An 11,591-nucleotide genomic window follows, 5' to 3' on the forward strand; every position below is an offset into this window, starting at 1 on the left:
GTAAAATAAAAAAAATGGCAGCTGTTTTGTAAAATCTAAGATGGCAGCTATTTTGTAAAATCCAAGGTGGCAGCTATTTTTTGAAATCCAAGATGGCAGCCATATAAGTATTAGGGTAAATGGAAGCGTAATTTTTCTAATAAATCATAATCTCAACACACACAAACATGACTCGGTCAATCAAATGAATATATTTCTTAATTTCCATAAACACACATTTACAATACTTAGCAAGGATTCATATTACCAAAGAAACTAAAGAAAATATAATACATGATTCATCTCTCAGTAAAACTCTCTCTCTCTCTCTCTCTCTCTCTCTCTCTCTCTCTCTCTCTCTCTCTCTCTCTCTCTCTCTTTGAGTAAATATATCCGATTCTATTTGATGCAGGAGGTAAAAGAGTTGATAGAACATGATCCCTTTTTTCCGGTAAATATTCTCTCTCTCTCTCTCTCTCTCTCTCTCTCTCTCTCTCTCTCTCTCTCTCTCTCTCTCTCTCTCTCTCTCTCTCTCTCTCTCTCAAACACAAACTATCCTAAAGTTTCACGAAAGCTAGGTACGTCTTCAAACATGAGAAATAAAAGGCTGGATTAAAGCCGGGGCAATACTGGAGTTGGTGACCGACTTTTGTGCTTTCTGCTGCTTGCTTGTGTTCGGGCAGACAAGACCGTCTCTTTGACCCTTTTATCTCTGGTCTAGCGATGATATGGGGACAAGATGATTTGTCTGAAAGAATTGATCATGGCAAATACGATTAAGTTGAGCTTGAGTCACATTTCTTACAAGGGGTTGTGTTACCACATTCAAGGCAAACTGCCTTAGAAAATTTTATTTTTAGTACTGTGTTTGTAGAGGTAGTAAACGTTTTAAAAACATATATTCATTATTAAAAAATAGCTTCTACCGAATGAATTTGCACAGCTAATTTAATTACACCCGGTTTGAGAACAGTTTCATGAGACCTTAAATGCTTTTTTCCTGGTGTCTTTTTTTTTCGCTTGTATGGGTGTTTGTAGGAGAGCGACTTCATGGCGGTATCTCCACTGTAGTACAAACATTAGTTTTTTTCTTATCACTGTCCCCATCTGGCTTCCCCATATAATTCCTTCTCTGTTCTGTCTATTTAGGAGCTCATACAAGAAAAGAAGAATTTCTCCAGGACCGAAGGAGGGTCGGGTTTATTAGTTAGTGAAATGCGATGTCAGTAACCCTATACTTTTCCGGACTTTGTCCTGGCCGTCATCTCGCCAGTGCTTCTGGCGAGCATTCATCTCATCTTTATTTGATCCATCTTTTTTGTCCCAATGTCGATCAAATATGACTTTCATTCACCACCCAAACGAGTACCTTTTCTCTAAAACGCGGGCTGCCAATTCAAGAGCCCGTGTCCCACCTTTGAGTGGGGCGATCTCTACAGAGCGACTGACCTGCTTCCCCTGGTGAATTTGGGCATACCCTTTCTTGACTCGTGCCCAATCACCACAAGGCTAATATTGCTTTCACAGAGATGTGCAATCAGAGTATGGATAGCATACCAATTATCGGTATATAGAATACGACCTTTATTTCGGTTTGAATTCATCATATTTTTCATTACTGACTGAACGTTTTAGAATGTAATCGTCGGGTATAACTATACTCAATAATATTCAAAACCATTCGACTTAGACAATCACAAATGTGTATCTTTATACCAAACTAATTTCTTGTAGTTTTTATGCATTGTTTTAATACCAAACAGCCTTTGAACAAAATAAGAAACTCATCAAAAACTGATTTTTGAAATGGCTGGAAATACTTACAGAAACGACTTTGTATCATAATTATGATGGTCATAATTTTCTGCAACTGATCTTGCCCATAGGTTTACCTTTCATTAATGACATGACAATGTAAGAATCAATATACAGTATGCAAAAATATCCATGAAGGTTCAATTATTGTCCAATAATCGCAAGCAAGACTTTTATTTACATGAGGCATTAGTAAGGTCTAGGCAAGACAGACTATCATCTCCTGTTTGGGTACTCTCATTTACACTCTATTCCCCAGAGCCAATGTTTGCTTTGATAACGTTTACTACACACTTAAACCAATAAAATGTTTGTTAAAGGCATATTGATTGGCATCGTGCTAGTCTAAAATAATTCATAATTCCTTATTCAGGCTCAAAATCATATTCAGTTGGAATAAAACCTTCACCCTCTGTCCAGCCACCAAAGTCAGAAAATGGCGTGTTTTGGCCCCCGGCCTCCTCTCAACACTCTGTGAGAGGGAGAGTCCTACAAATACAGATCACGCTGACTTGTCTCCTTCATCTAAATTTACCCACAGTACTCGGTTCTGTTTCACTTATATCCCTGAATCGTGAAATATCACTATCTTCAATGTCACTTCTACCTTCCTACACATAGTCCTCATCACGATTGTCACCTGAAACGGCTCTCGACATATTCCTGATGGAGAAAATTTTGATGATTAGTCAATTCTTGTTCATTTTCATTTTCACTATACCAACAGGATTGGCTATATTCAACAGTTCTTTCCTCTTCCAGCATCGAATCTATTTCATCATCATTAAGTCTTTCTTTGCATGATGTTTTACTTGGCTGAGCATCGACCTCGAGGCCCAGCAGACTATGTACTAAGGAACCTTGCACCTGTATCTATTTCCGCAAAACCGATTGAAGCAAATAGGTAACTCAACTCTTCGTTACCATTAATGTTGCTCTTATTAAAGGCACAAGGTTGTCAATTAGTAGATCAGATTTGTTGTTGCTATGTAAATAAAAACATAAATATTATCTGCTTCGTGATTGATACAGCGTCCACACCTCACTTAAACTTTTAGTTTGAGAAACTGGGCTTCTTGTTTTTTTTTTTTTTTTTTTTTTTTTTTTTGTAGAGAATGATTTATTAGACTGTATGGACTTTTGGTGGCAATTTCTCCTTACCACTGGGGATCATAAGAATCTAATCATCATATTTCAGGGTTATTCAGTCACCAGTGGTGAGCCTCTTTCCTCCAATCCAAAGATATCGGTTCCCACACACATATCCAACCAAATGTGCACTCATGAGCAAAACTGGCGAGGAAATATGTTTTCATTATCTATTTTCACGGTTTTGGGCTATTTAGTTATCGTCTCCAAAACTTATGTATCTATGAACACAATCATAACATAGAAATTATAAATATACAATCATCATCATCATCATCTCCCACGCCTATTTACGCAAAAGGCCTCGGTTACATTTCTCCAGTCACCTCTATCTTGAGCTTTTAAATCAATACTTCTCCATTCATCATCTCCTACTTAACGTCTCCTAGTCCTCAGCCATGTAGGCTTGGTTCTTCTAGTGCTTTGTGGAGCCCAGTTGAAAGTTTGGTGAACTAATCTCTCTTGGGAGTGCGAAGAGCATGCCCGAACCATCTCCATCTACCCCTCACCAAGCTCTCATCAACATGTGACACTTGAGTGATCTCTCTTATAGTTTCCTTTCTAATCCTGTTCTGCCATTTAACACCAAATATTCTTGTGAGGGCTTTGTTCTCGAATCTACAAAATCTGTTGGATATTGTTTCATTGTCATACCACGACTCATGTCCATACAGTAACACAGGTCTTAGTAAACTGATATATAGCCTGATTTTTGTTTGTCACTTGAGGCGATTTGATTTCCAAATTTTACTTAACCTCGGCACTGTCTGTTTTTTTTTTTTTTTTCCCAATCATTCATTAAATCCAAATTTTAAATACCCGGTATTAGAGATCATAGTTCCTAAATATTCAAATGATTTCTCCTCATTAATCGTTTCTCCTTCCAATGATATTTTATCTTACATTCCAAATTCCGTTCTCATCATCTCTTTCTTTCTTCTTTTTATCTTGAGCCCAACCTCGTGTGATATTTCATGCATTCTGGTAAGCAAGGTTTGCCAGTCCTATGACGTTTTGCTAATAAGGATAGCGTCATCAGCATACTCTAGGTCCGCTAATTTTCTGTTACCAATCCAGTCCAATCCTTCTCCGCCATCACCAACTGTTCTATGAATTACAAAATCCACGAGGAGGATAAACAACATAGGTGACAAAACAATCCCTTGGATTACTCCACTGTTCACTGGAAGTTCATTTGGTAGGACTCCGCTCATGAACAGACTTAATCAAATTTACACCCTTAAGAGAAACTCCATATTAACGCTGGACTCTCCACAATATTGGTCTGTGTACGCTATGGATAACTGCCATCAAAAGTGAACTTTTATATTTTACACATTGCTATACAACATGTCTTAAAATGAAACTGTGGCCAGTAACAACTTCGACCTTTTCGAAAGTTACATTGTTTATCTCTCAGCTTTTCATAAATCTATGTATGTATAGCTTTCATAAAACTGATTATCTTTATTCCTTATACGAATAAGTTAAGCTTGGTCTGCATTCTATTGATCTAAGTTTTTTCTAACTTTGACTTGTGATAAATGTACAAAAATAGTTTTCCTTTTTATCCCTATCTGCACCTGTATTTGTATATGTGAGTATCTATGTATAAGTTTCTATGTAAATATATTTATAATTCCATTATCTATACATTTCAGTTTTTGATATTTTTTTTCTAATAATTGCCTTGTTTGATAATAACAGTTAAGTTATTTTGCTTTTGTAACAACTAATTTATCTATTGTTACCTTTTTTTTATATTGTTTACAGTTAAGAATGAGTTTGCAAGGTTTTTTTTATTGTTTATTTTAACAGCTTTTCTTTGTTTACATGATTTTCCTGTTCTTCTGTTATGCAAAGGTTCCTTTTGTAAAAATAATCTCTTACTCTGTTCATTGTACTTCTATAAAGCGTACAAATTACACGAAAGGACTCGGTACTTAGTTTCACTTTCCCCTGTATGCCGGACCTGCTTTTTTATACACACACACACACACACACACACACACACACATATATATATATATATATATATATATATATATATATATATATATATATATATATATACATATACATAAATTCGTCCCTTAGGCCTGGAAAGAAAAAGCGCACTTCGCTAAGAAAACTCATTGGTCGTAACGGCGAAACTATTACTGACAGCCAACAGATTGCAAATGCTTTTAATCTTCATTTCTCTACAATTGGCATTACTCTCCGAGATGCCCTGCCTCAAAATAATCATTTAGATTTTCATTCCTATTTGCCTCCTTCAAATCAGCACTCTATTTATTTGACCCCATCTTCTCCACTTGAAGTAATCAACATTATAAAAAAACTAAAGAACAAAAAAGCAAATATTCATTCTCCCCCTACTAAACTATATAAGAATAATGCTAGTTTACTTGCCTTTCCTATATCCTTATTGTTCAACCGTTGTATTGCCTCTGGCATTTATCCTGACATTTTTAAAATAGCGTGCGTTACTGTGCTACATAAGTCTGGTGATAAATCGGATGTCAATAACTATAGACCAATAAGTTGCCTTCCCTTATTGAATAAAATTTTTGAAAAATTATTGTACAATCGACTCTACTCTTTCTTTACTAGATGTAATATCTTTTCTTCCTGTCAGTATGGCTTTCTGCGTGGCGTTAGTACAAGTGATGCTGTAAATGACCTTCTTGAAAATATCTACAATGCGATGAATAAAAATGAATACCTTGGTGCGGTCTTTTTAGATTTGAGTAAAGCCTTTGACACAGTGTCTCATGATGTGCTGCTTAAAAAGCTCGAACATTATGGAATACGTGGAAATGCGTTGCTCTTATTAAAATCCTACTTAACGAGTCGTAAACAATTTGTGACCCTCGATGGCCATCTCTCAGAGGTTATGGATGTCAAAATAGGTGTTCCCCAGGGATCAGTCCTAGGACCGTTATTTTTCCTCGCCTATATCAATGATCTACCTCGATCAGTAGGTAGGTTAAGCTCCATACTCTTTGCCGATGACACTACGCTTCACTTTAGACATAAAAATATCTACCCCCTCTGTGATACACTAACCAATGATTTAACTCGTGTAAAAAACTGGCTACTAGCAAATAAGTTAACCTTAAATGAAAGAAAGACATACTTCATAATCTTTTCTCTACGAAGAGTTCCTGATAACATAAGGGTTGCTATAGGAAATCACACTCTGGATCAGAAGTCCAGTGGTAAATTTTTAGGGATAATTCTTGATAATAAACTAACTTTCTGTGAGCATGTAAATATGACAGTTAATAAAATTGCCAAAGTAATGGGTATCATATATAGATTAAAAGAGTATTTCCCCTTATATATTATAAAACAATTGTATCACTCGTTAGTATCTCCTCACCTAAATTACTGCAATACGGCGTGGGGGAGTAGTAGTAGAAATGTCTTGCAACCATTAATTGTAATTCAAAAAAGACTGGTAAGAATCATAAGCTCCAGTGATTACTTAGCTCATACATCGCCACTTTTCCGGTCTCTCTCGATATTGAAGCTGGAAGACAATTATAAGCTCTCCTTAATGAATATGATGTTCCAAACACTTATTTTGAACAAATTTCCAGATTTAAGACGAAAAATAATTCAGGAACAATCAGTTCATCCATATGGAACAAGAAATTCAAACTTAACTCTTCCTTTCATACGTATTAATAGATGCGAGCAATCGTATCTATACCAAGGTATTAAACTTTGGAATACTCTGCCCGCTTATCTAAAGGCACTGCTTAGCGTTCGGTCTTTTAAGAAATCATATACAAATCTCCTGTTATCTGGGTATTAAGCTTTATTAATAAATATTTATACTTGCCTACCTAACCACAACGCAAGTATGTTTCATTGTTTAGAATATTTTTTTATTTGTAAAACTAGTTCTTTTACTGAGTTTTTTGCTTAATATCTACAATTTTTTCAATGTATATACCATTAGCTTTCATATACCATCTTTCCTTATCATATAAATATGCATTTCCATTTGTTTTTAGGCTAAGATTCTCATTTATATGTATCTATTTGTATACATATGATTATGTATATGTATGCGTACATTTTGTATATCTATATCCATATTTACTTTATTTTTTATTTTTACTTAATTGATGATGATATTTTGTTGTATTATTGCCCGAAGAGCTCTGCTCCCCATGGGCTTGGACTGAGTCTTTTTTTTCTTTTTGTAAATCTTTGAATGTAAATATTTTTTTTGTCCAATAAACATTATTATTATTATTATTATTATTATTATTATTATTATTATTATTATTATTATTATTATTATATATATAGATATATATATATATATATATATATATATATATATATATATATATATATATACAGTATATATATATATATATATATATATATATATATATGTATTTATATATATGTATATATACACACACACACATATATATATATATATATATATATATATATATATATATATATATATATATATATATATATATATATGTAAGTTTTTGTGTGTGCGTGTGCATATATATATATATATATATATATATATATATATATATATATATATATTTATATTATATATAATACATATATTTATTATATAACATATATATATATATATATATATATTTATATATTATAATTACGTATATATATATATATATATATATATATATATATATATATATATATATATATATACATATACACATAATAAATCAAACAGTATTTATAAAATATTATATTAGTATGCAAATTAAATTATTATTCGCCATAACCTCATCACATAATCAATTCAAAACAAATGGGTAAATCCAAAGAAAAAAAATATCATCTATGGAATTATCTTAGAAATTCTTCTTGGGTAATTAACTTTGGATAAAACTTTTATTCTGATATTTGGAGTAAATGATGGATTTTATATTATATTGTACCAGAAGATTTTTTTAATGTTACTGGTCTGTAGGGCATAATATATCTGTATTAGTTTTGTTAAATTTTCTACTGTATATATGATTCTAATTCTTTATATATTTGGCGATACAAATCTGAATAATTTAATCTGAAACCAATACAAATTCTCAAATGTTTCCTAAAGGAAAATGGTTACAAATTCAGCAAAGTATGATAAAAACATAATCTTACTTTTATTCATATTAGTATAACCCTCTAAATTTAGTGTAAAAGTCGTATAAGATAATCTTAAGAATAGCCTAATTATCTAATTATTATATAATCTATTATATTCTAATAGATAACTTAGTTTTATTAACTTGAAAAGTGCTCTAATTATATATAAATTTTAATGGCTTTTTGCTTTTTTAAAATTTAGATTAAATGTCTTGAAATTTCAAGGAAATCAGTAATGAATATATAGAAATTTTACTATGTTTTTTTTCTATACAAAGTTAAATAAGACGAAAATAAACATTTCATTGCAACATCTATGACTAAAACGATTTCATTCAATGTATCGGTGTAATACTTTCGCAGAGATTCCTCCCGAGGCGCTGGAAAATATAGATCATACATTTTGGAAAAATTAAATATTTCCCCGAACCCTTCCAAATGAGCTGCAGACCAACGGGGCTTTTTCAAAAGAGTAGTATGAACATCTTACTCTTACGCGAATACATTTCTTAGAAATTAGTTTGCACCTGGAAGCAAATGAACTGGAGAGTTGTACCTGGAACTCAGCAGAGAAATGAAATGGCTTGATATGTTTTACAGAATTTGATAAATGAAGAGCGAGTTGCAAAAGCGTTGCAAAAGTAAGCGGCGCTGTTTCTTTATTAAGAAAGAAGAAAATAACATTGAAATATTAAAAGTTGATAAGTGTGTATCATCTACATCTACATTGTAGGGAATATTTATGATATCAAAACGTAAAGAAAACTAGAGGGGCACTGAGTAGAGAGTAGACCTCCGCCGAGGCAGCTTATTTCTCGACCTTTTGCTCGACCTTGACCTCCACCTTTGAACTTAACATGTGCTAATTGGCGTGGATATTCATACACTCAAATAAGAACCAAGGTTGAAGTCTCTGTGACAACGATGTCCAAACTTATGGCTGATTACGTGAATTGGACATTTTGCTTGACCGTGACCTTGACCTTTGACCTTGACCTACCAAAATCTAATAATTTCTAGCTTTTGACATAACAGTTAATTCCTGTAAGTTTCAGTATACTACCATTAGAATTGTGGCCAGGAAGCTGTTCACAAACAAACACACACACACAAACAAACACACAAGCCCGGGCGAAAACATAACTTCCTCCCAACTTCGTTGTCGGAGGTAATAAATTACCTTTCTATTGATTATATTGGCAGAAAACTTGAGAAATATTCTTTGGATATTCCTCAATGCTTTCGATGAGTAAAGTGGGAAATTTCTTTCAAAATGTACCTTAACAATATTCACTGTTAATGAATTTTCCTGGCATCGTAGATAAAGGTTTTTAATGGCCACCAAATGAGCAAGTGAGTTTACCTATCAAAAATCATTATTTCTTTTAAACTCTTAAACTTGAAACCCTTTTCATGCCACTCAAATTACGTAAATGAGACATGATTTGAATGATTATCATTTATAAAGTGCAAAATAATTTTCTATAACGAAATGTTGGATTACCTTCTAAAGAAGTTTATGTTTTGTGACGGACATACGGGTCATTCTCATCTCAGTTTATTCAAGGTAAAATAAGTATCGAGCTCTTGATAATCTCATCTTTAGATTTGCATCATAGCAAATTAAGTTCAGGATGATACAATTAACGAGAAGGAATCAAATTCTAAAATGGAATTTGCGTCTATATAGTAACAACTATGGATCACGGCCAATGAAATCTAAGTTTAGACTTGCCTTTGATACTTATTGAAAACAAGCCTTCCTTCACCTGCTTCCTTTCGCATTATATGGTCTATTCATTGATCGCATGCCCTTGAGCCACTTGTCTCTTATTGCACTGTTTTGCGAATCCCATCTCTCTCTCTCTCTCTCTCTCTCTCTCTCTCTCTCTCTCTCTCTCTCTCTCTCTCTCTCTCTCTCTAGCTTGTTTATAAAAAAGAAGCTCAACTGACTTTCATCTTCCTGAGCCTTTTATTTCTATATTTGCGAGCAAAGGTTTTGTGCCTTTGGAGTTGATTAAGGGAGATGATCAGTCTTTCTCAAAAAGAGAAGAAGCAACTCTCGGGATATCGTTCCTCGGGAAGAAGTAAAAAAGTCTATCGGGAAAGGTTTCATACATTGCTTTTATTTGATCGAGAGACGTTTAGCTTAATACCATTCCTTTCTAGTTTGGAATAAGACACCCAACTGAGCGAGTCTTAAATTTGTTTTTATACACAATACTAGCATTTTTTTTCCATTCAGCTTATAATCTTAAAAGTTTCTTCTACGAATAATAGGAATAGGGTTTGCTAATGACCATACAAAAAATATACACGTAAGGTATACGCTTAGTTACTAACGCATTATTCAATCAATTAAATTCTTATAGACTCGTTATGGGAGTTGCATTGAAACTTAACACTTGCTGATGATCTGGTTAGTGATTGATTGATTTTTAGTTATCCGGCATCTTGACATTGAAGGTCATTGACATCGATATCATTTGTTATTAATAAAGAATAAAAGGAAATTCAAATTAATACAATAAAAGCAAAGATGTCCTGATAAAAGTTATATAGCTTTCAGAAGACCTTCTTCAGAAGTAAGTCTAAAAATACAGCTTGCATAGTACACTGTTAACCATTTGCACTAAACAAACGGTAAATGTCTGGCAACATTTTCTCCAGGATTTTTACCGTTTAAAAATCGGATATATTGACGTGAAGGAGTGATATTGGGGTCACCAACACGTAAAAGATAATAACAAAGTGAGGTAAAATTACGGTCGCCTGTATTTCATTGAAATACGGTTGAGAAAAGTACATCTTTACGGAGAATTTCCAATTAAAATCATGTGTTTTTCTAGCAATATAAAACTCAACCTATCCAAGAATCTTTGCAAGGACGAACCTGCCATCCTCACCTCGAGCCTCAAACCGATATCTATTTTTCAAGATGATAAAAGTGGGGAATTCGATCAACAAGTGCCTCACTGTCAAGGGTACCAAACAGTCGTCGCAATGTAGCTGGTGTTAGCCAGTCATCAAAAACTCATGTGCCAATCGAGTGTTACCATTGGGAATTGAGTATAAGGTAACTAGAGACATACCATGTCCTACGCGATTGTGATAGGCAAGGTTAACAACTCCATTCCAAAATGCTAGTTGCGTATCTGAAGGTTAACGAATTATAATAGACATCATTTCTATGGGAAAGTGGATGACTGATATAAATATCAGTAAGGAAATTAGGAAGCCTTGTGAAAATCATTAACGTAGTTCAAGAATTAATCTTGAAAAATCTCGTTTCAAAGAATCTTAAAGGTTTCACTTGTTAATTAATCTCTTAATTTTCAAAAATTTTTGTATTTCAAAATTTCACTGTCATAACCTTTATGTTGAGGTGTAATTCCATCGTTCAAGCAATGTATCTCCTTTGAAGAATTACGAATAAAAGCAATTGGAAGCAAACGTCAACACCAAATATTAAATGGAAAAACGTAAATGCATCTTTCGTT

Source organism: Palaemon carinicauda, chromosome 8 (genome assembly GCF_036898095.1).
Source record: "Palaemon carinicauda isolate YSFRI2023 chromosome 8, ASM3689809v2, whole genome shotgun sequence".
In the NCBI taxonomy this organism is placed as follows: Eukaryota; Metazoa; Arthropoda; class Malacostraca; order Decapoda; family Palaemonidae; genus Palaemon; species Palaemon carinicauda.